Raw genomic sequence first — 22011 nt, forward strand, 5'->3', positions numbered from 1 at the left:
AAGAAAATCTGAAAGCAGTTTCTAGGCTCCCAGCATGGGTCTTCCTCCATCAGGAACAGACAAAGTGGACGGATGCAAGGAAATAAGGAGGAGCTCACACGTTTACAAAGTGCCTTTGTAGGTGAAGTGGAGAGAGCCCTGAGCTAGGACTGAGGAAACTTGGGTTCTAATTCTGTTTGGTCTCTGTTGTAACCTTAGGTAAATCATCTCCCCTGGGGCATCGGTTTCCCTATATGCAAATTAGCAGAGAGTCCGGAGAGGATTTTAGGAGAGGATACTCTGGTGGGCTTTCACGCAAGGACTAAACTCATTTATTTTCGAGATAAGAGACTCCGAGTTCCAATCCCCCTTTCCCCTTCTGTCCCATGGGGTATGCAGCCAACAGGAGCAGGAGGCCCGTTTTACAAATGGTGACCAGGAAAAGCGAGCACAAGACGCAGAGCTGAGGGATGACTGCCCGGGTTTACACAGCCTGTAAACTAGAACTCAAGTCTCCCGACTCCCAGCCTCGACCTATGTTACTGGCAGCAGAAGATGCTTTTGGGAGTCACCAGGTTTCCCGGGACTAGGTCAGACAGGGTGAAGGACACAGTGAGGTGTAGAGGCAATGGGCAAGTCAGCTCCGCAGAGCCGGTGGCTCCGGCCAAATGAGACTGTGCTGGGTCCTGAAGTGTCGTTTCTGCGTGTGCACTGGCTGCCAGCTGCAGGTGTTCGCTTGCACATCTGTGGGTGTGGAGGAACTTTTCTTGTCGCCGTCTTGAGGGCTGGGAGTTACGGCGCGAGTCCCCACGGTTTCCAGACGGGGCACGCAGAGCCCAGCTCTCTACTCCCACATGCTGCTCCGCGATCCCTGCGCTCCGGAGGGAGGATCGGGGAGGATCCGGGAAGACTGGCTTGGTATTTGCAGCGCCCACCCCTCCCCAACTCCCCCTCGGTTCCACAGTCTCACGGAGAGCGCGCCGTGGCCCTTGGAAGGGAGGAGGGAAGACCCCTCATTTCCACCCCAGGCTGCAGCTCAGCCTTCCCAGCTGGGTGGGTGCCTTACCTGCCTCTCAGCAAGGCTCCGGGGCGCTCGTTTGCTCGCTGGACACGGCGCCCTCTGACCGAGGGTGGCCCAGGCGCTGAGACCCTGTGCATTCCACTAGCCCCGTTCCACTCCGCGGGTGCCCAGCACCGCCCAGCGCGCTCTCTGGCTCTGGGCTCCCACCCGCGCTCAGCTCCCTTTTCTCTCCCCCGGGCGTCCCCTCCCCCGGCCCCGCCCGGGCCCCAGCACACCCACTTCTCCCTGGGCTGGCCTGGAGTGCCTCCGCCCAGCTCCTTGGCCTCCCCCCGGCTGTGGGCTCCGACCCTTCCGTCCCATGCAGCGCCTGCTTCCTGGACCAGAGACCGAAAGCCTCTCGCTCCGCTGGGCCTCAGCAAGCCCAGCATGAGGCCGATCTCCAGGAGTCGGCTTTGCTCCACTGTGGCTGTGTGGTGGTGGGCGAGTCGCTGCCCCTCACTGGGCCTTGGCCTCGCTGTAAAGTTGGTATAGTTCCTCCATGCATTCTTCACAGGCTAGTGGTTGGGGTCAGATGAGACCTTTGAGTCCAAAGTATTAAAACCAAAGGGTCAACAGCAAAATAATATGATTCTTACACAAACTGTTTTCCACACAGGACGCAGAGGCCCAGTTGGAGAAGGGATTTGCCCAGGTAGCAGAGCCCAGATCCAAAATCCGCTACACACCCCACTGTCTCCGAGTAGCACCAGCAAATGTTTCCTCCACCAAGCCTCAAAAGTTCCTGACAGTGCCTGACCAACTTTTGTGTTCAGCCACACCTTACTCATCTCTGTCCCAGAACAGTTTATTTTCCCACCACCATGCCCTCACTCAAACTCTTGTTTCCTTGCTGGTGACATTGCAGGCTTCAGAGAACTGGGGCAGCCAGGGGCAGCTGGGGAATAAGAGCCAGGAGGCTAGTGGCAGAGGAAGGGACAGTTGCAGAGAATTTCTCCCAGGGACCCTGTGGGGCGCCCTTTTATCAGCTCACTGCCTCAGAATAATTAATAACAGCCTCAGGCCAGCTCTCTCACTCCCTTGAAAAAGTTTGCTCCAGGATATCTGAAGCACATACTCTAAATTACAGAATCTCAGAGTATATCTAAGAAGTGCTATCGTTTTAAAAAGGCCTACTACAAGGTGAGTATATTGTATATTGTATACAATATACAAAGTGGGTATATTGTACCCACCTTGTTTTGACCCAACTATTCCTTTTTCTCAGTCTGGACATCATCTCTCAGAAAAGTCACCCTGATCACCTAAGCATGCAATCTCAATTGTCTTTCTTTCTTTCCTTCCCTCTTTCTTTCCTTCTTTCCTTCTTTTCTTTCTTTTCTTTTCCTTCCTTCCCTTCCCTTCCTTCCTTTCCTTCCTTCCTTCCTTCCTTCCTTCCTTCCTTCCTTCCTTCCTTCCTTCCTTTCTTTTTCTTTCTTTCTCTCTCTCTCTCTTTCTCTCTTTTTCTTCAGGATCTCACTGTGTCACCCAGGCTGCAGTGCAGTGGAGTGATTATGGCTCACAGCAGCCTTGAACTCCTGGGCTTAGGTGATCCTCCTCCCTCACCCTCCTGAGTAGCTGGAACACGCCACTATGCCTGGCTAATTTTTGTATTTTGTAGAGATTGGGTTACTCCATGTTGCCCAGGCTGCTCTCGAACTCCTGGGCTCAAGTGACCTACCCACCTCCACCTCCCAAAGTTCTGGGATTACAGGCATGAACCACTGTGCCCGTCCTGCAACCTCAGTTTTCAGTCTGCCTAAGAATCCCCCGGGGAGCTTGTTTTACTAAGTAGACTTTTGGGCTCCACTCCAGAGGTTCTAATTCAGGAAATCTGGAGTGGAGCCCAGAAATCAGCATTTTTAAACAAGATTTCCAAACGACTCTGATGCAAATGGTTCTTGAGACTAGCCATGAGGAAGCAGTCCTGGCTTGGTCAGGGTTCCTTCTCAGATCCTGCCCACGGCCTTGCATTTACTCTGTAGGACTGTCTATGACAGTTATAGAAAGTAACCATTTGTCCACCTCATCTGCTAGGTTGTGAGTTCTTTGAAGATAGGGATTGTCTTTTGTTCTAATAAAATCTTAGAACCAAAGTCTTAGAATCGTATCATCTTAGGGTTCTGGAATGTAAATTGGAAGAACTCTCAAGAGTTTCCTAGTCAAATCCCTCATGAGCCTAACAGATTCTCCCATTTCTTTATTTTTGGAAACATATCACCTAGGCTGGAGTGCAGTGGTGCGATCTCAGCTCACTGCAACCTCTGCCTCCCAGGTTCAAGCAATTGTTGTGCCTCAGCCTCTTGAGTAGCTGGAATTACAGGTGCACTACCACACCCAGCTAATTTTTGTATTTTTAGTAGAGACGGGGTTTTGCCATGTTAGCCAGGCTGGTCTCGAACACTTGACCTCAAGTAATCTGCCCGCCTTGGCCTCCCAAAGTGTTGGGATTACAGGCGTGAGCCACCACACTCCACCTCTATTTCATTTTTGAAATGAGGCTATCCAGCTTCTCTTGCACACGTCTGGGGAGCTCAATGCCTGCAAGGCAGCCAAACAGCTCTGATTGTTAGGATGTTCTCACATTTTAACAAAAACTGCCTCCCGTTGACTTCTACCCTTTGGTCCTTGCACTCACTGGAGACATAAAATAGAAGTCTGATCTGTGTTCCCTTTTACAGTCCTTCAAGAATTTAAGGTAGGCCAGGAGCAGTGGCTCATGCCTGTAATCCCAGCATTTTGGGAGGCTGACGTGGGTGGATCACTTGAGCCCAGGAGTTCAAGACCAACCTGGGTAACATAGTGGGACTTCATTTCTACAAAAAATACAAAAATTAGCCGGGCATGATGCTATGTGCCTGTAATACCAGCTACTTGAGAGGCTGAGGTGGGAGGATTGCTTGAGCCCAGGAGGTTGAGGCTACAGTGAGCCGAGATTGTGCCACTGCACTCACTACAGCCTAGACAACAAAGTGAGACCCTATCTCAAGAAAAAAAAAAAAATTTGCCGGGCGCGGTGGCTCACGTCTGTAATCCCAGCACTTTGGGAGGCAGGCGGATCACAAGGTCAGGAGTTCAAGACCAGCCTGGTCAATATGGTGAAACCCCATCTCTACTAAAGATTAAAAAAAAAAATTAGCCAGGCGTGGTGGCACGCATCTGTAATCCCAGCTACTTGGGAGGCTGAGGCAGAAGAATCGCCTGAACCCAGGAGGCAGAGGTTGCAGTGAGCTGAGATTGTGCCACTGCACTGCACTCTAGCCTGGGTGACAGAGTGAGACTCTGTCTCAAAGAAAAAAAAAAGAATTGAAGGTCTATCCTCTACTCCCCCTTCTCTGGGGTGAGGATAAGGCAGGAACCATGTTAGGGAAGGCAGCTGGCCATTGGAAAGGGGGCTGAGCTGCCTCATGTTCCCCACCTGTGCCCTGGAGCCTTGCCAGGAGGCTTAGATGAAGTGATGTGTATAATATGCCTAGAGCCAGGCCTAGCACGAGGCATAGGCTTAATAAATGGCAACTTCTATTGTCACTGGATGAGAAAGAGCAGGAGGAATCAGAGTTCCTGTCCCTGGGGATCTCTAGTCTGACAGGGACTTCAAGGAGCTCCCTAATCCAAAGACGTTGGAGAAATGGCCCTGACCCTGGGATGGGGAAGATGGGGGAGTGGGGTGGATGGAGTTTGAGGGTAGGATGAGCTGACTGAAGGGATGAGGGGAAGACTCACTTAAGAGATATGCCGCAAACAAGTCTTGGCTTAAATGTCACCTTCCTGGTGAGGCCTTCCCTGAGCATCCAATTTATAAATGTGAATTCCTCCCTTCTCCTGCCTCCCTACCTCCATCGCCTGCCTTGTTCTTCAGTAACACCCTACCAGATGATTCTGATATATTTCACTTACAAAAAAAAAAAAAAAGTCTTTTGTTGTTGTTCTTGCTGCATCTTTAACTGAGGCTCACAGCTCCGGCTGCCCTCAGCCCTATCTTAGAGCTCTCCCTGAGTCTGGATTCCTGTAACCACCTCCTTCTCTTTCCTCTTCAGGCCTAGGGGTGGTAGTGATGCCCAGGTGCTTTCAGCTCCAGGAACCTCACAACCCCTGTGGTTTTCTCCACTCTCTGCCCATCTCTGAATAGAGCCTTCTTGAATTATCCATATGAGATGGGCATCTTCTTTCTGCAGGACCTGACTGGCACAGAGGCCCACTTTCTCTGCTCCTACAGCCCCTCGGGCTTTCCTCTCACACAGCACTTACCATTCTGTGTTACAATTGTCTCCTCTATCGGTTGACTCCACACCTAGAACATAAATTCATTGAGGGCACTAAGCCATTCCCAGCACCAAGCCTAGCACAGAGGAGATCTTAGTAAAAATTTGTTGAATATATGAGTGAGTGAATAATGGTCATGAGAGGGAAGACCCTTAGGAATTATGTTATCAGAGAAAGCTTCCAAGAAGAGATAGAACCTGAGAGAGCCTCAAAGGTCAGTAGGAAACTTTTTCAACCTCTGGGTCAAACCTTTCCTCTGAGCATCGAAATCCCATATCCAACAACCTCCCTGATGTCTCTGTTTGGATAATGTGGGGACTGGAACTCTTGTCTTCTTTCCCTTTCAATTTTCTATGTCTCAGTCAATGGCACCATCATCCATCCAGTTCCCTGTTTGTTTTCTTCATAGAACTCAATCCAATCTTCTGTTTACCTGTTTGGGGCCTGCCTTTCCCATTGGACTGGAAGCGCTATGAGAACAGAGACCAGTTGTTTCTTTTCCACCATGGTAACCCTTGAATTACATCTTGATTTTTCAGTAACACCTAACCAGATGACTCTGATATATTTGATGTTCCTAACTTAAGGTCTAGGAAGTGGGGGGAAAATGTTGAGAGGTAGGGTGAGTGTGGATGGTACTTATCAACAGTTTCAGAAGCCTGGGTCACCAGGGGGAAATGCAATGTGACTCACAGAGGAAGTTGAACAGTCACATCAAGTTACTTTATTCCATTACTCACGAGGAGCCCGTGTCTGTGCCTCCAGGGTCTTATGTCCTCCTGGCTTTTCAGTTTGGTCCTTAATCCCTTGCATTCCCAAAATCTGAAATGCTACAGCCCAGAAATCAACTCGTTCCCTCTTCTCTATCTCTTCTTCTTCTCTTTCTTCCAAATCCCTCTCTCAGGGGAGTGCTACATCTTTCTCACTGATGTGTTTATGAGGTGTCTGAAGATGTGCGTTCTGGATTCTCATTCTGATTCCAACAGCAAATATTCATCTTTGGCGGAACTACTTGTCCTCTCTGGACCTGTTTCCCTCTCTGCACAGGACGGTGTGAGACTGTCTGTTCTCTAGGGTTCCTGCCAGATCTGACCTTCTTCAAGACTCAGCCTTGTGGGGAGGGTCAGGCACCACACCACAGTTCTTAGCTCAGACAGGTATGGTGGCTCTTCATAGTTGCAAAAGCATCTCCACACTTGTTGTCTCATTTGGTCCTTTGGAGTCTAGACTGGAGTTCAAACAGTGGACCTGCCTCTAACTACATGAATTTGGGCAATTTCTTCTTCTGAAACTCAGTTTCCTCTTCTGAAAACAGGGTCAGTAATACATCCTTGTGGATTTGTTATTTGCTGCAAATATTGTGCTTAGAACAGCTCTGGACCCTCGTGAGTTGGGCTGGAGAGAGGCAAGTGAGGGGCCGGGCACAGTGGCTCATGCCTGTAATCCCAGCACTTTGGGAGGCTGAGGCAATTGGATTACCTGAGGTCAGGAGTTCAAGACCAGTCTGGCCAACATGGTGCAACCTGTCTCTATTAAAAATACAAAAAATTAGCCAGGCATGGTGGCGGGCACCTGTAATCCCAGCTACTTGGGAGGCTGAGGCAGGAGAATTGCTCAATCCCAGGAAGTGGAGGTAGCAGTGAGCCGAGATCATGCCATTGCACTCCAGCCTGGGCAACAGAGCAAGGCTCTGTCTCGGGGGAAAAAAAAAAAGGATAGGCAAGTGAGGTGGAATTGAGCTGAATACCAATAACTCAATAACTCCTCCCAGGTTCCCAGCATTTTGCAGGGCTTAGCACACCCCGTCCATCCTCTAACTGTGGATTAGGGCTATGCGTCACCAGGGTCCAGGTAGGAAACAGATGGCACCCTGAAAATGGGTAATTCAGAGTGTGGCAAGGGTTTAGGAAATCAAGACAAAATAGTGCAGTATGTCTGGCTAGCAACAGTGAGGATGGAAACGACCTGGGCTGACAGGGCGAGGGGAGGAAGGGGTTACTGGAACTCAGAGAGGGCAGTGGTGGGGAGGGCATCCGGGCTGGAGCTGTGGCCTTTAGTAGAGGCTAACCTCTCACAGGGAGAGAGCCAGGGGAACAAGCACCTTTCCCTCTCTCCCCTCCCATCCTGTGGTCTTCTACCACTGCCTCCTGTTGGCTCAACCCAGATGGAAGCTCCAGAGTCAGGTGCCCTACTGTGGGTGGAGAAGGGTGGTGAGCCCACGCAGGGACAAGTGGAAGGATCCAGCACAGGCAGTGCATCTGTCAGATGAGTAGGGTCCTCCCCTGTTCCTTTTCAGCGTGCTCCAGGCAAGGGGTGGGAGGAAGGAGTAGAAGAACTAAGGAATGTGGGTGGAGGATGCGAGCTTGGGTTTTCACCCCAGAAAGGAGCAGGAGGGGACAATCTCAGTTCCTCAAATACCCACATGCTCTCTGTCATCTTCAGGCCTTTGCCTATGCTGTTCTCTCTGCCTGGAACATAATTCCTCCTGGGGCCGGCTAACTCACCCTTAGATGCTACTTCCTCCCGGAAATCTCCCCTCCCCTAAATTAGATGCCTTTGTCTGTGTCCCCTGACTGCTCCCATCCCACGTATCTCCCCTTTTTCATATGTATCATCCTTGTGTAAGTCCGTGTTCTTGGGGAGGGTACAGTCTGAGATGGGAAGAATGGCCCTGACTGCATGGAAAACGTTGCTCTTACTGGGAGAGCCCCTAGTCCAAGAGGGGGCAATAGATGAAGCAGCCCCTGGGGGGATCAGAATTCTGTTTGGTTTTTGGTGCTTCTAATCTTCTACCTCCAAAGTCATCAATGTTTAGAAAACAGGCAACAGATGTGGGTGTCTTTACTGGAGCTCTGGCTGAACCTATGGAGAAAGGAAGGATTCCCTAATTCTTCTTAGTGATAAGAGACCACCTGGATGGTGCTGACACAGGCACAAGCCAAGAAAGGGGTCAGCCAAGGATCATCGGCCCGGGACCTGGGCCAAGTCACTGCCCCACTTTGAGCCTCTGTGTTCCTCACTTGCACAACAAGAATCTTGGTCCTGCAAACCTTGCAGGGCTCCAAGGAGCAAATGCACTCATGGCCGAGAAGGCACTTTGAAAGCCATGACATGCTTATTATTGCCTTCCCCTCAGACCAGGAGCTCCTGCAATGAGGGGCTGTACCTCAGATGTTATGCATATTTGTTATCCCACCTAAGTAAATAGGATAGTGTGGCAGCAAAACAAAACAAAAACAAAAAGTGTTGACACTGACTTAAGCTTTGTTTTTAGAAGAATGTGTTTGTGGCTATTTTGGATTCTCCCAGAAGCAGGCCCTGGGACATGGATTTGAGTACAAGTGGTTCGTGTGTGATGTTATCCCGGGAAACACAATTAGGAGAGTGGTGAAGTAACACAGGAGTGAATGGAGCCTTTAATAAGGTGTACCTTAGCAAGCTCAGCCCTGCTAGGGAACCCTAGAGGCCTGGGTAGAACACACATCCAGAGTTACCCCTCATTAGAGGCAAGGAGCTAGGGGAGTCAGTCATTGGCCGAGGGCTGCTCGCGGGACATGAATTCTCCAGCGTGTCCAGCCTGACACATGGGTTGACAGCCCTGGTCCCTCCAAAAGTCCTGAGACAAAAGGTACAGATGCTGGCAGGTGGAAATAGACACTGAAATGTCTATTTCTCTTCTTCTTCTTCTTTTTGTTCTTCTTCTTCTTTTTTTTTTTTTTTTTTTTGACAGGGTCTTACTCTGTCACCCAGGCTCCAGGCTGGAGTGCAGTGGTGGTGATCTTGGCTCATTGCAGCCTTCACTTCCTGGACTCAAGCAATCTTTTTGCCTCAGCCTCCCAAGTAGCTGGGACTACAAGTGCACGCCACCATGCCTGGCTAATTTTTGCATTTTTTGTAAAGACAGGTTTTTGCTACGTTGCCCAGGCTGGTCTCGAACTCCTGAGCTCAAGTGATCCTCCTGTCTCGGCCTCCCAAAGTGCTGGTATTACAGGAGTGTGCCACTGCGTCCAGCCTGAAATGTCTATTTCCAACAGATATTTGAAATGGCACTGAAATGGAAGGGCCAGGCAAATATACATGGAGCACCTAAAACACCTGCTATAGTCTGGGGCAAGACAGGCACTTGAGTTCCCCAGAACAGCTTCACACCTCAGAGACTCTCATGCTTCTTATTCTGCCTGGAACACACCATGTCTTCTTAACTATCCCACAATTCTTTACTTATCTTCTGAGGCCATAGTGGACATCTAATGTCTTGGCCTTTCCAGAATTCCTTCTTTTGGGAACGGAACCTCTCTCTTCCTTTTGGGGAGTCACCCTTCCCTCCCTTGCTCTCAGCCCATATGGTTCAGGTGGGGCTAAGCCCCATCTGTTGGTTCCAAGAGGGTCATGATGCTCCTTGGCATGATGATTTATCCAGAATCCTTCCTGGGCCTTAGGCTGAATGTATACGGAAGTAGGGGTGGCTAAGCTTTAGAATCTAAGTGTGGTGTGACCAACAGCCATCTTTGGCACCACACAGGAGAGAGTGAAGCCAATTCTGAGGTCAGCAGAGCTAAGGAATAGAGGAAGAAAAAACCAAGTCTTGATGCCATTGTTTGAGTCCCTGGATCAATCTGTGCCTGAAGTCTATCCACAGACTTTTCAGTTATGAGACTTAAAATATTCTCTTTTCACTTGAGCTAGTTTGAGCTGGCTTTCCTGTTACCTACAACCTAAAGTCCTCACTAATGCAGTGTCACTTTGAGCCTTTTCTGCCCTCATCCTCCCTTTTAAGACTTAGTACTTCTTTTATGTCCCCACAGTTCCCTACGCAAGCTTCGCTCAGTGTGTGTAGCACTTTACTGCATGTGTTTGTTTACAGATGTGTCTTCTCTACAAGGCGGTGAGCTCCTCGAAGATGGACCAAGTTGGATCCATCTCTGTCCTCAGGGTCCAGCACAGGCTTGAACCTGGCCAGACCATACCATACATGTTATCTTCAACTCCAAGCTGCATATATTAAGGGCACATTAGCCAATTGGAGCCTATGGCCATGAGGGCAGTGGAGTGGGGTCTGGAAGCCATGAAGAACATAAGAAGAATAAGGAATGTTTAACTTGAAGTAGAGACCACTTCTGAGACAATCCATTCTCTGATTCCACAGACTGTTTCTGGGCGCCTCCTCTGTGGGAGGCCCAGGACTGGGAGCTGAAAAGGCCACAGATGACACAGCTATAGTCCCTGCCTGGGGAGCTCACGGTCTGGATGGGATCGGGCATGGAAACAGGAACTATATAATAGAGTGTGGTCAGTACCACTAGAAAGGGATGTAGGGCATGGCCAGGGAAGTCCTCTTAGTGCAGGGGGGCAGAATTATGACAATGTTGGTGGCAAATTTTAGCTTTGAGGAGTAACTTTGTAACAATCAGAACTGTGCAAGAATGGAAGGCTGCCTCAGGAGGTAGTAAGTGTTCTGTGTCTGGAGGTGTGTGAGCAGGGCTGGGACAACCACTTAACAGTCTAGATATATATTTTTTTCTTTGTTATCATTTTATTTTCAAATCGTCTATGTCTTTTAATGTTAAAGTATGTTTTTTGATAATAACATAATTGCTTGCATTTATAAAAGGTCAACAAATGCTGCCTTTTAATGAGAGTATTTAATCCATTTGCATTAAATTAGTGTTTAATGTTTGGATTTATCTATCATGGTGTTTGATTTCTATTTCTGTTTTCAGATTTTCATTTCTCTACCTTTAGTTGGAAAATTATTCTTATTCAATTTTATCTCCTATATGAATTATTATTAATTTAATTTGTGTCACCACTATTGAATTTCTGCTTATGTCCATTTGTGTTATTTTTGGTGGTTGCTGTATAGATGCATATGCATCTTCTTTTTATCATAGCCTGCCTGCCAAAAATACTCTAGTACTTACAAATATAAGAATCTTGGCCGGGCGCAGTAGCTCACGCCTGTAATCCCAGCACTTTGGAAGGCCAAGGCAGGCAGATCACGAGGTCAGGAGTTTGAGGCCAGCCTGGCCAATATGGTAAAACCCCATCTCTACTAAAACTACAAAAATTAGCCGGGCGTGGTGGCATGCGCCTGTAGTCCCAGCTATGTTGGAGGCTGAGACAGAAGAATCACTTGAACCAGGGAGGCAGAGGTCGCAGTGAGCCAAGATCGCACCACTGTACTCCAGCCTGGGCGACAGAGTGAGACTCCGTCTCAAAAAAAAAAAAAAAAAAAAAAAAAAAGAATCTTAAAACAGTATATTTACTTCTTTTTTTTTTTTCTGAGACAGAGTTTTGCTCTGTCACCCAGGCTGTAGTGCAATGGCACAATCTCAGCTCACTACAACCTCTACCTCCTGGGTTCAAGAGATTCTCCTGCCTCAGCCTCCCGAGTAGCTGGGACTACAGGCATGTGCCACCACTCCTGGCTAATTTTTATGTTTTTAGTAGAGACAGCGTTGGCCAGGCTGGTTTCAAACTCCTGACCTCAAGTGATACGCCCACCTTGACCTCCCAAAGTACTGGGATTACAGGCGTGAGCCACTGTGCCCTGCCTTAAAACAGTATACTTCTAAATACCACCCTACTGTCTTCATGGTTATATACTTTACATTCATATATGCTATAAATTCCACATTATGTAGTATTATTTTGACTTTTTGGTAGTTATGTTCTATAAAGTTGTTGAAATCATGAACACTGAACCATGGCTCCTAGAGGAAATAAAGAGTTAGGTTCCTGCTTGTCTCTGGTCACACCATTTTCTTTTTTCTTTTTGAGATGGCATCTCACTGTGTTGCCCAGGTTGGAGTGCAGTGGCACCACCTCAGCTCATTGCAACCTCTGCCTCTCAGGTTCAAGCGATTCTCCCACCTCAGCCCCCCGAGTAGCTAGGATTACAGGTGCACACCACCACACCCGACTAATTTTTGTATTTTTAGTAGAGACGGGGTTTCACCATGTTGGCCAGGCTGGTCTCAAATTCCTGGCCTCAAGTGATCTGCCCGCCTTGGCCTCCCAAAGTGCTGGGATTACAGGCATGAGCCACCACGCCTGGCCTATTTTCATCTATTGAAAAATGTATATCCTTGTTTTATGTGTGTTTCCATTTAAAAACATCTTATTTCATATATACTGTTGATTCATGAATACTGAACTCACAGCCAACTGCACTATGAGTCCTGCCTGAACAAAGCTTATGTAACATGTGTGTCTTTTCCATAAAGCCCATTATAGTTTTCTTGTGCAGCATTTCAGCACTACTATTGGGAACCAGTTTAAATGTGAAATTGCCATTGAAAAGCACAATTTTTAACAGACTGGATGTTGATGTTTATCAACAAACAGGACCAATGTGGAGGCTGCAGGGAATTCCTCACAATAAGACAAGCCATTAAAGCTCTGCTTCCTTCTGTATGTCAGGTACTGGGATATTAAGACAAAAACAAAAATAAAAAAGAAACAATCTCTGGCTCACAGTAGAAAAGCTCACAGTTTACAGAAATTTTTAAAATGTAACACTATGGCCTGATACCAGTGTCTCTTGAGCTAGAATAATGTACAGACCCCCCTTTGAAAGGAAAAAAAAATTACTGGGTTACTCATTGTTGACTTAATCTAAATATGTTAAAATTTAAACTCAATATAAACTCCAATGTATGTAACTATAAAAGCAAATCTTTTATATAAGCAATTTTTATTCAGTACAAACATTGAATATGAACAAAACTAAAAAATGAATACAATGCTAATAACAACACTGCTGCTGCTGCTGGTCATGATGAGTTCTTTTGAGCTCATCCTGTTGGTTCTGTAGAAATATTCCGGCCGGGTGAGGTGGCTCACACCTGCGATCCCAGCGCTTTGGGAGGCCAAAGTGGGTGGATCGTTTGAGTCCAGGAGTTTGAGACCAGCCTTGACATGGCAAGACCCTGTCTCTATAAAAAATACAAAAATTAGCCGGGCATAGTGGCGCGTACCTGTAGTCCCAGCCACTTGGGAGGCTGAAGTGGGAGAATCACCTGAGCCCAGGAAGTCAAGGCTGCCGTGATACAGTGAGCCGTGATTGCGTCACTCACTGCACTGCAGCCTGGGTGACAAAGTGAGACCTTATCTCTAAAAAAAGAGAAAGATTCCGTCTGGTAAGTGAAGGAGGGATGATAGAATCTAATAAGATAATGCATCTAAGAAATGATCATTACAAAAAAGAGAGAAAAAAAGCCTGATATTACATCCCTCTTGCTGTAAGAACACACTACCACCTAGCAGGAGACATGGAAAAAAAAAATCATACCTGAATCAGACCAAGCCTCAGGAGCTACCTTTCAATGTTCAGGAAATAGAAGAGATAGAGAGACACATGAAATGATACCAGGAGGACATGATGAACAAAATCTGGACTGTGGAAAACTTGATAGGACAAACATCTGTTTCCTCAACAAATAACAAGAGGGGCAAAGATAAAAAGATGGAGGAGGAACTTATAGATAAAAAAAGACTTAAGAGACATTTGTGAGACACATGAACCAAATACAGTATCTAGATCTTGTTTGGATCCTGATTTGAATAAAACAACTAAAAGTAAAGAAAAAAGCAATTGGAGAAATGTGAACATTAACTGAATATTTGTTGATATTGAAGAAGTATTTTCTACATGTGGTGATGATGTTGTGGTTACAGAGTTTAAAAAGAGTCAGGTTTTTTTGTTTTTGAGACAGGGTCTGACTCTGTCGCCCAGGCTGAAGTGCAGTGGTGCAATCTCGACTCACTGTAGCCTTGACCTCATGGGCTCAAGTGATCCTCCCACCTCAGCCTCCTGAGTAGCTGGAACTACAGGTGTGCACCACCATGCCTGGCTAATTTTTGTATTTTTTGTACAGACGAGGTTTTGCCATGTTGTCCAGGTTGGTGTCAAACTCCTGAGCTGAAGCGATCCACCCACCTTGGCCTCCCAAAGTGCTAGGATTACAGGCATGAGCCACCATGCCTAGCCAAGAGTATTTATCTTTTGGGAATACATACTAAAATATTTCTGAATGAAATAGTATATTTGTTATTTGCATCACAACAATCCAGAGGGAGGCAGGAAGTGGGTACCGGTTTAGATAAACTTATCTGGCCGTGGGTTGAGGATGGCTTTAGCTGCATGATGGTTCATTATTGTATGTTTAAAATATTTTATAATAAAAAGCTTTAAGGCCAAACACAACACCTGTAATCCCAGCGCTTTCGGAGGTGGAGGAAAGAGGATTGCTTAAGGCCAGGAGTTCAAGACCAGCCTGGGCAAAATAGCCAGATCTCATCTCTACTTTGAAAAAAAAAAAAAAAATTAGCTAGGCATGGTGGCACATGCCTAGCTAGTCCTAGCTACTCAGGAGGCTGAGGTGGGAAGATCACTTTAGCCCAGAAGGTCAAGGCTGCAATAAGCCATTATCATGCTGCTGCACTCCAGCTTGGGTGACAGAGTGAGACCCTGTTTCAATAACAACAAAAAAGGGCTTTAAAAATAAAAGACACTTGTCTTTTAAGTCGCCCACTTGGCCCTCTTCCAAGTGTACTTTCCTTCCTTTCATTCCTGCTCCAAAGCTTTTTAACTTTTACTCCTGCTCTACAACTTGCCTTGAAAAAAAAAATGAAAAAGCATTCTAAGGTGCTGGAAATTTAAAATTCAGGCATTACATCATTACATTGCTGACAGGAGTATAAATTGGTATAAGTTTTATGGAAGGCAATTATGACAATGTCTACTAAATTTAAAATACACATATCCTTTGACTCAGAAAACCATTTCTAGAAATGTAGCCTCTGTACTCACCATGTGTGAAACACACACAGACACACACACACACGACTTCTTATTATAGCTTTGTTTGTAAAAGCCTAAGATTAGTAATAACCTAAATGTCCTCAATAGAGACTAAAAAAGTCATGGTAAATCACTCACTGGAATACTACATAGTCACTAAAAAGAATGAGGATGCCCTTTATAAACTGGTCTGAAACAATCACCCAAGTGCAAGGCTGTGCATAGGGTATGCTACTATATAAAAAAGAATGTGTATAGTCATGTGTGCTTATATATGTATAAAATAACTCTGAAGTATATAAATAAGACACTTTTCATTATGTAGGCCTCCAGGGAAGGGATCTGGGTTTACAGGGCAGAGGGGGAGGAGCAAGACTTACATTTCAATGCCACTATTCTGTGTCTTTTAAACTTTATTCCATATGTATGGATTATCTCTATTAAAAATTGATCAAAGTTAAAAAAATTAAATTAAGGCATTCAAAAATATAGTTATAAAGACTAGCAATGTGGGAAAATGTTCGTAGTATGATATATGGTTTAAAAGAGTACGCAGAGAGGGCTGGGCGCGGTGGCTCACGCCTGTAATCACAGCACTTTGGGAGGCCAAGGCAGGTGGATCACGAGGTCAGGAGATTGAGACCATCCTGGCTGATACGGTGAAACCCCTTCTCTACTAAAAATACAAAAAATTAGCCGGCTTGGTGGTGGGCACCTGTAGGCCCAGCTACTTGGGAGGCTGAGGCAGGAGAATGGCGTCAATCTGGGAGACGGAGCTTGCAATGAGCAGAGATCGTGCCACTGCACTCCATCCTGGGCGACAGAGCGAGACTCCATCTCAAAAAAAAAAAAAAAAAAAAAAAAAAAAGAGTACACAGAGCGGGACATCTGGCTTCTGAGTGGGAACCTTCCTAGCGCCAGCGACAAAAGAGAGAATTAAATATGGGTGATATTGGAAAGGCAAGAGGATTTGTACTGAGAAGTGTGCCCAGTGCTACACCGTGGAAAACAAAGGCAAGGACAAAATGAGGCCTAATCTCCACCGTCCAGGCCATTGGATTCTCTTACACAGATGCCAGTAAGAACAAAGGCATCACCTGGGGAGAGGATACCCTGATGGAGCATTTGGAGAATCCCTAGAAGTACATCTCTGGAACAAAAATGATCTTTGCCCACATTAAGAAGAAGGCAGAAAGGGCAGGCTTGATAGCTTACCTCAAAAAAGCTACTAACGAGTAATAATTGGCTACTGCCTTATTTATTACAAAACAGAAATGTCTCATGACTTTTTTATGTGTACCATAATTTGATAGCTCTCATACACCAGAATTCAGATCATGAATGACTGACAGAATATTTTGCTGGGCAGTCCTGATTTAAAACTAAGACTGGGTTGTAGTTAAATGAATATGTTTGTTTTTTTTAATTTTAATAGTAATTGTGATTCAGTAAATGCTATCACTGTTTACCCCTTCTAAAGCTATGATTAGACTTTGTTAGTAATGTTCAACTTTCCAAAGATGGTGAATGCCATCTTAAAACTTACTGAAGATTGGTCCAGGTATGGTGGCTCACACCTGTAATCGCAGCACTTTGGGAGGCTGAGGTGAGCAGATCACTTGAGGTCAGGAGTTCAAGACCAGCTTGGCCAACATGGTGAAACCCCGTCTCTACTAAAAATACAAAAATTAGCCGGGCATGGTGGTGCACGCCTGCAGTCCCAGCTACTCTACTCAGGAGGCTGAGGCAGAGGAATCGCTTGAACCCAGGAGGCAGAGGTTGCAGTGAGCCGAGATCGCACCACTGCACTCCAGCCTGGGCAACAGAGCAAGACTCTGTCTCAAAAAATAAAAAAAAAACTTATTGGAGATAGGTTTTATATTTAGATTAATATAACTGGATATGTAAATATATTTAAATACTGGGGAAATTCCTTCACTGTCTCAGAACCAAGCAAGGTTCACCTGTGTTTTGTGTTCATTTGCTTCTTAAAGGCAAGGGTTGATGATAAGGTAGCAATGTATACTTTAAATTTTTGGCCTTAACTATGCCAATCTAATTTGAATTCCCTGTATCTAAAATGGTTCCTTTTACTTATTGAAAGGCATTTTAGTGTGGTTTATGTGTAATATCAAATAAGGATTATTTAACACTTCTCACATTTTATAGATGATCTATAAGGTCAAATGCTTTAAAAATAGTAGCAAGTTAAACCTCACTCGAATTCTTTACAATCTAAGTCAGACTAAGTTGTAATTTAGGATTGTCTTTAAATAGCCATTGAGAAACCTAAAACTGTAGAACTCCTGTGTATTTGTGATTGGGAAAGGTGCTTTTGCCAACTTAAAAGGATTAAAGTAGAGGAGATATACACAAATTTAAAAATTATGTGTGATCATAAGACTTAATTAAAAACAAAATCACAGATGATGAAAAAAAGTATACAAAATTTTGTCCACATATTAGAAGTATATAAAAATATGTCTGCTCATGATCAAATACTGAAAACACACATAAGTGAAAAGGATTGTGTTAGGTGGGAGTACAAGTTTTTTTTAACTTTATAGATATTATAAAATGGTATGATAATATGATAAAAATTTGATAAAAAAAATCAGATTTAGATTACAAAAATCTGGTTTCCACGGTAGTTTTCAGAGAGAGACTTTTTAAAAAATCACTTAATAAATCATTTATTTGTAAATCAACACGTGTAGTATAAAGAACCTAGGAATTTAGACAATTTTAATAACCCATAAGCATATTGATTCTATTTGCAGATTTAAATTTTGTATAAACAGCAGTCATTGCATACATACATCTTAACTGTACTTTGTTTATAATCACATTTATGCTACTGATACTCCTCAGAAAAAAACAGATTCTACTTGGTTCTAGCTGAAGTATTATCAACTCCAAATAACGCTTTGAGGACCTCCAAAGGTAAAGTACTAATCCCTTTGGCCATTTATTGAGAGAGAGAGAGAGAGAGTTTTGAAGCAACAATGTACCCTTAGTAAAGCTGCTGTGCAAAATTACCCCTCAGTCCTATTCTAAGCTAACAGTTCAGTTGATTTTATTGTCCCCACCTAAGTATATACAATTCACATATGGGAGAAAAACACTAAATCAAGATGATTATTTTCACTATTTTGCTTAAGATTCATATTTAAATATAAATCAAGAAGTTAATCTACAGTTTGAGAGATACTTTTTACATTAGAAATGTTTTTTAAAATGTTAAACTGATACATAACTGTAAATATGGTGTATGTACTGTTTCACATACAATGTGTATCAATTAAATCAGTGTAATTAGCATGCCCATCAACTCAAACATTTATCATTTATTTGTAGCAAGAACATTCAATACATTAACTGTACTCACCCTACTGTGCAATAGGGCATACGAACACATTCCTCCTAATTTAACTTTGTACCCACTAAAAGTGGTTTTGTGTGCAAATAACAGACAGATGTTCTACCCATACATTGTTTTCCAAAATTATTGTGTGGCTTTTTAAAAGAAAACCACACAACAAATTTTAAAAGGCACTGAGATAACATCTGCTTCTAGATCACTGCTAGGCTCAAAAAATAAAGCTTGTTCTACCAGGAATCACAAGTTAGAACTGAGTATTTGCCAAAGCAGAAATTATATAGTGTCAGTCATTTCAGGCAAACACTATTCGGCTCTCATCCCCAATTATCTGTCAGAACAATTAAAACAGGTCAAAACAGTTCAGCATAACTGGGCTTCATTATATAAGCCCATTTTGTTCTAAGATGCTAATAAACCAAAATAAGAAATACTAAAATCAAAATAGAAGATATTATCTGAGCTATTTTCATACAAACTGTTGGTTCCTTATATCCTCCCTTCTATAACAATAAAAGGCATATTTTACTGCAAAGAAAATTTTACTTTATATATATCACTAGCCATAAATTTTTGAATGTCATTAATTACAGAAATGTTACCTAGTACCATTAACCAAATAGCATAACCATTTTATGTCCACATTTCACTTCTGTATTTACAAACATATCTATCAGTAAAGAGTTAACAATGAGATGCAATCTAACATCCATATTGTCTGATGTTTTGTAGACAGCAATGTAGATGATATTTTAATCACCTTTCATTTGAGTGACCTTATATAAAAAATAAGTTAATAATTTAGAGGTTCTGAGTCTCCAAAGGGGATTTTCAAATGTAAATATAGAAACAGTTATAGCCAATGAGATTTTTAGGAAACCTCTTCCATGTCTACATCCTGTTATAACTGTTGTATCATCTTTTCTTCTAGCTGCTTTCCTTTGCCTGCGAGAGGCGTCAAGATAAGATGAGTTTTGCCTGACTTCTTTGATGTCCTGAACTTTCTGTAGTCCTTTATTTTTCTTCAATTTGTTCATTATAAATTTAGCTTAGCATTTGTTTGATCTTTTTAACTGTCTTCATTGCATCAGTAGTTTTATTCCATAGTTCTTGCCGGTATTTGACAGGCTAATTTCCGTATTTTTCAAATTCAAATGAATTATCCACTGTAAGCTCATTATTACCAGTTGGTTTACAGAATGCTTTAGTCCACCTAACCTTTCGAGAGTTGCACTTCTTTTAAAGTTTTTATGCCATTTGTATTTACACAATCTGAACACCTTGCAATAGCTGCAGATGAACATCATGATGCGGTCAGGGTAGATGGGCCCCAAAGAAACTAACACTTCTCAGTACACATGCTGAGCTCGCATGGGCCTCCACTGACCACACACACAGCTTGAGAGGAAGTCAAGAGGTATCTTGGAATTCCACATTCTGACCCTGTCATTCTTGAAGGAAAATGATGCATAATTTCTGAATATTCAGAAAGAATATATAATCTTTCCAGTTAGTTTTTAAATAGTTGTGTTTATCAAATTTCTGAATTAACTTTTCTGAATTCAAGGGTTTCTAAAACTGGCCTTAAGCAAAAGTCTGAAACCTAGGCTGGGAACCATGTAACCCAGCCCAAGAAGGTACTTTAAAGTGTCTTAGAGTTGTTTTTCAACGTAGGGGAAACAACAGATTCCGTTAAATCCCGAAAAGGATTTTTTTGTGTGTGAAAAAGGGCCTGATATACTAGGTTAGACTCAGGAGGCTTTAACAAGTTTTGTCTTATGGGTAAATGGTGGCTATTTTCACAGATAACATCATTACTCCTATCCCTTACTACAGTTTATACAAAAGAGGCTGGAGAATAAGTACATTTTTACAGCCGGGTGTGGTGGCTGGTGCCTGTAATCCTACTTAGCACTTCGGGAGGCTGAGACAGGAGGATCTCTTGAGCCCAGGAGTTCGAGACCAGCCTGGGAAACACAGGGAGACCCTGTCAGAGACTTTTACATAAAGCGAGGTGTCTGATACCTGATCACACTGCCAGAGCTGGCTCTGTTCAGTTTCCTGCCAGTCTCGGTGGGGGAACAAGACACTGGACTAGTAACTGCAGTTGGTCACGTCCTCACCCTCAGCACTCATACACCAGACTCTGGACAATCTGTTTATTTTGAGGAAAAGACTCTGAACAAACAAGAAGAGACTTTTTCAAAGGAGGAAAGCCAGGGTGTTAAATATCCTCTTTCATACACTCAGCTTCCTTCCTTAAGGAAAGGCTCCAATGGGAAACCGGAGGTGGGATCTGTCCAAGCAGGAAGGAGAGCCAGGAACCCGCAGCAGTAGCCTGACCTGACGCCACAGCTAGACCTCAGCCTAACTCTGGCCTCCTGCTCTACATCCTCCCGCTTTGCCTACCCACGGACCACCTGTTCCTGGGGGCTCCTCCTGCAGGCCTGCCTCACTTGCCCTTCAGAGCCCACACTGGGAGCTCAGACTCACCCTGCCCTTATCAACAACATGACCTCTCACAAGGCACTTGGCCTCTCGGAGCCTCAGTTTTCTCATCCATAAAATAACCTTGCCTATCTTGCTGGGTTGCCGGAGGAAGAGACTGCCAGAGGATGAGGCAGTCATGATGTCCCATTCTGTGTCCCTGCACCACTTATACTCTACTTCTCAGTCTACTTGGCCTACTCCTCCTTGCCAGCCTGTGCCTCACACAGCCCATGTCTCACACTTACCAGTCCTCTGCTCTCCTCTTAGAGCTTCTGCACCTTAACCTTCACTCATCCCACTCATGCTACAGACCCAACTGCCTCTCTGCTTGCCTCTCCCATGAGTATCTCAAACTTGATTTATCAAAAACTGAACTCATCATCTTCCTCTCCAAACTTGATCCTTATCTGGTGTTCTCCATCCCAGCAATATCTTTAGCATCCATCCACCCAGCTGCTCAAGTAAGAAACCTTGACTCTACCCCAACATTCATGGATAGCAGCAGCAGTGGCAGGAGCAGCAGCAGCCATTTTCCACCAGGTAGCCTGGGAAATAGAAAAAGCTGGACTGAAGCGAGACAAAATGAAGCGAACACATGCCACAAAGCATGACAGAGAGTGGGAGGGAAAAGACTACCTAAGTTCCTAAAGAGCTTCACACTCTGGTTCTGTTCTTCAGCTGCTGCCTTACTCTTGGATTCTATGAGACTCCAGTATCTTTTCCAATAACCCCCACCCTTGTTCTTTTTTTTTGGCTTACGCTAGAACTGGGTTTCTACACTTACAAATATAAGAGTTCTGATTAATATAAACAATTACATTAGTTATAGCAGGCTAGGTTGTGCTGTGACATGTAAGTGGCTGAACTCCAATGCATGTCCATCGTCAGCAGAGGGCTCTGATCATCGCAGTCCCTCAGGAAGCAGCCACCATCTTCAATGTTGTTGGTCACCGTTCCAGAGGGAAATTCTGAAGGGCCTGGCACCAGCTAGTCAATGCTCCAGCTCAGAAGTGACATGCCACCTCCATTCATAAATTA

General features: G+C 44.5%; 1 pseudogene; it reads right to left on the reverse strand.

Annotated features, from left to right (window-relative positions):
* Window positions 1–17770: 17770 nt before the first annotated feature.
* Window positions 17771–21111, reverse strand: LOC129485288 (probable ribosome biogenesis protein RLP24; annotated as a pseudogene).
* Window positions 21112–22011: the final 900 nt, after the last annotated feature.

The sequence above is a fragment of the Symphalangus syndactylus genome, chromosome 6 (genome assembly GCF_028878055.3).
Source record: "Symphalangus syndactylus isolate Jambi chromosome 6, NHGRI_mSymSyn1-v2.1_pri, whole genome shotgun sequence".
In the NCBI taxonomy this organism is placed as follows: domain Eukaryota; kingdom Metazoa; phylum Chordata; class Mammalia; order Primates; family Hylobatidae; genus Symphalangus; species Symphalangus syndactylus.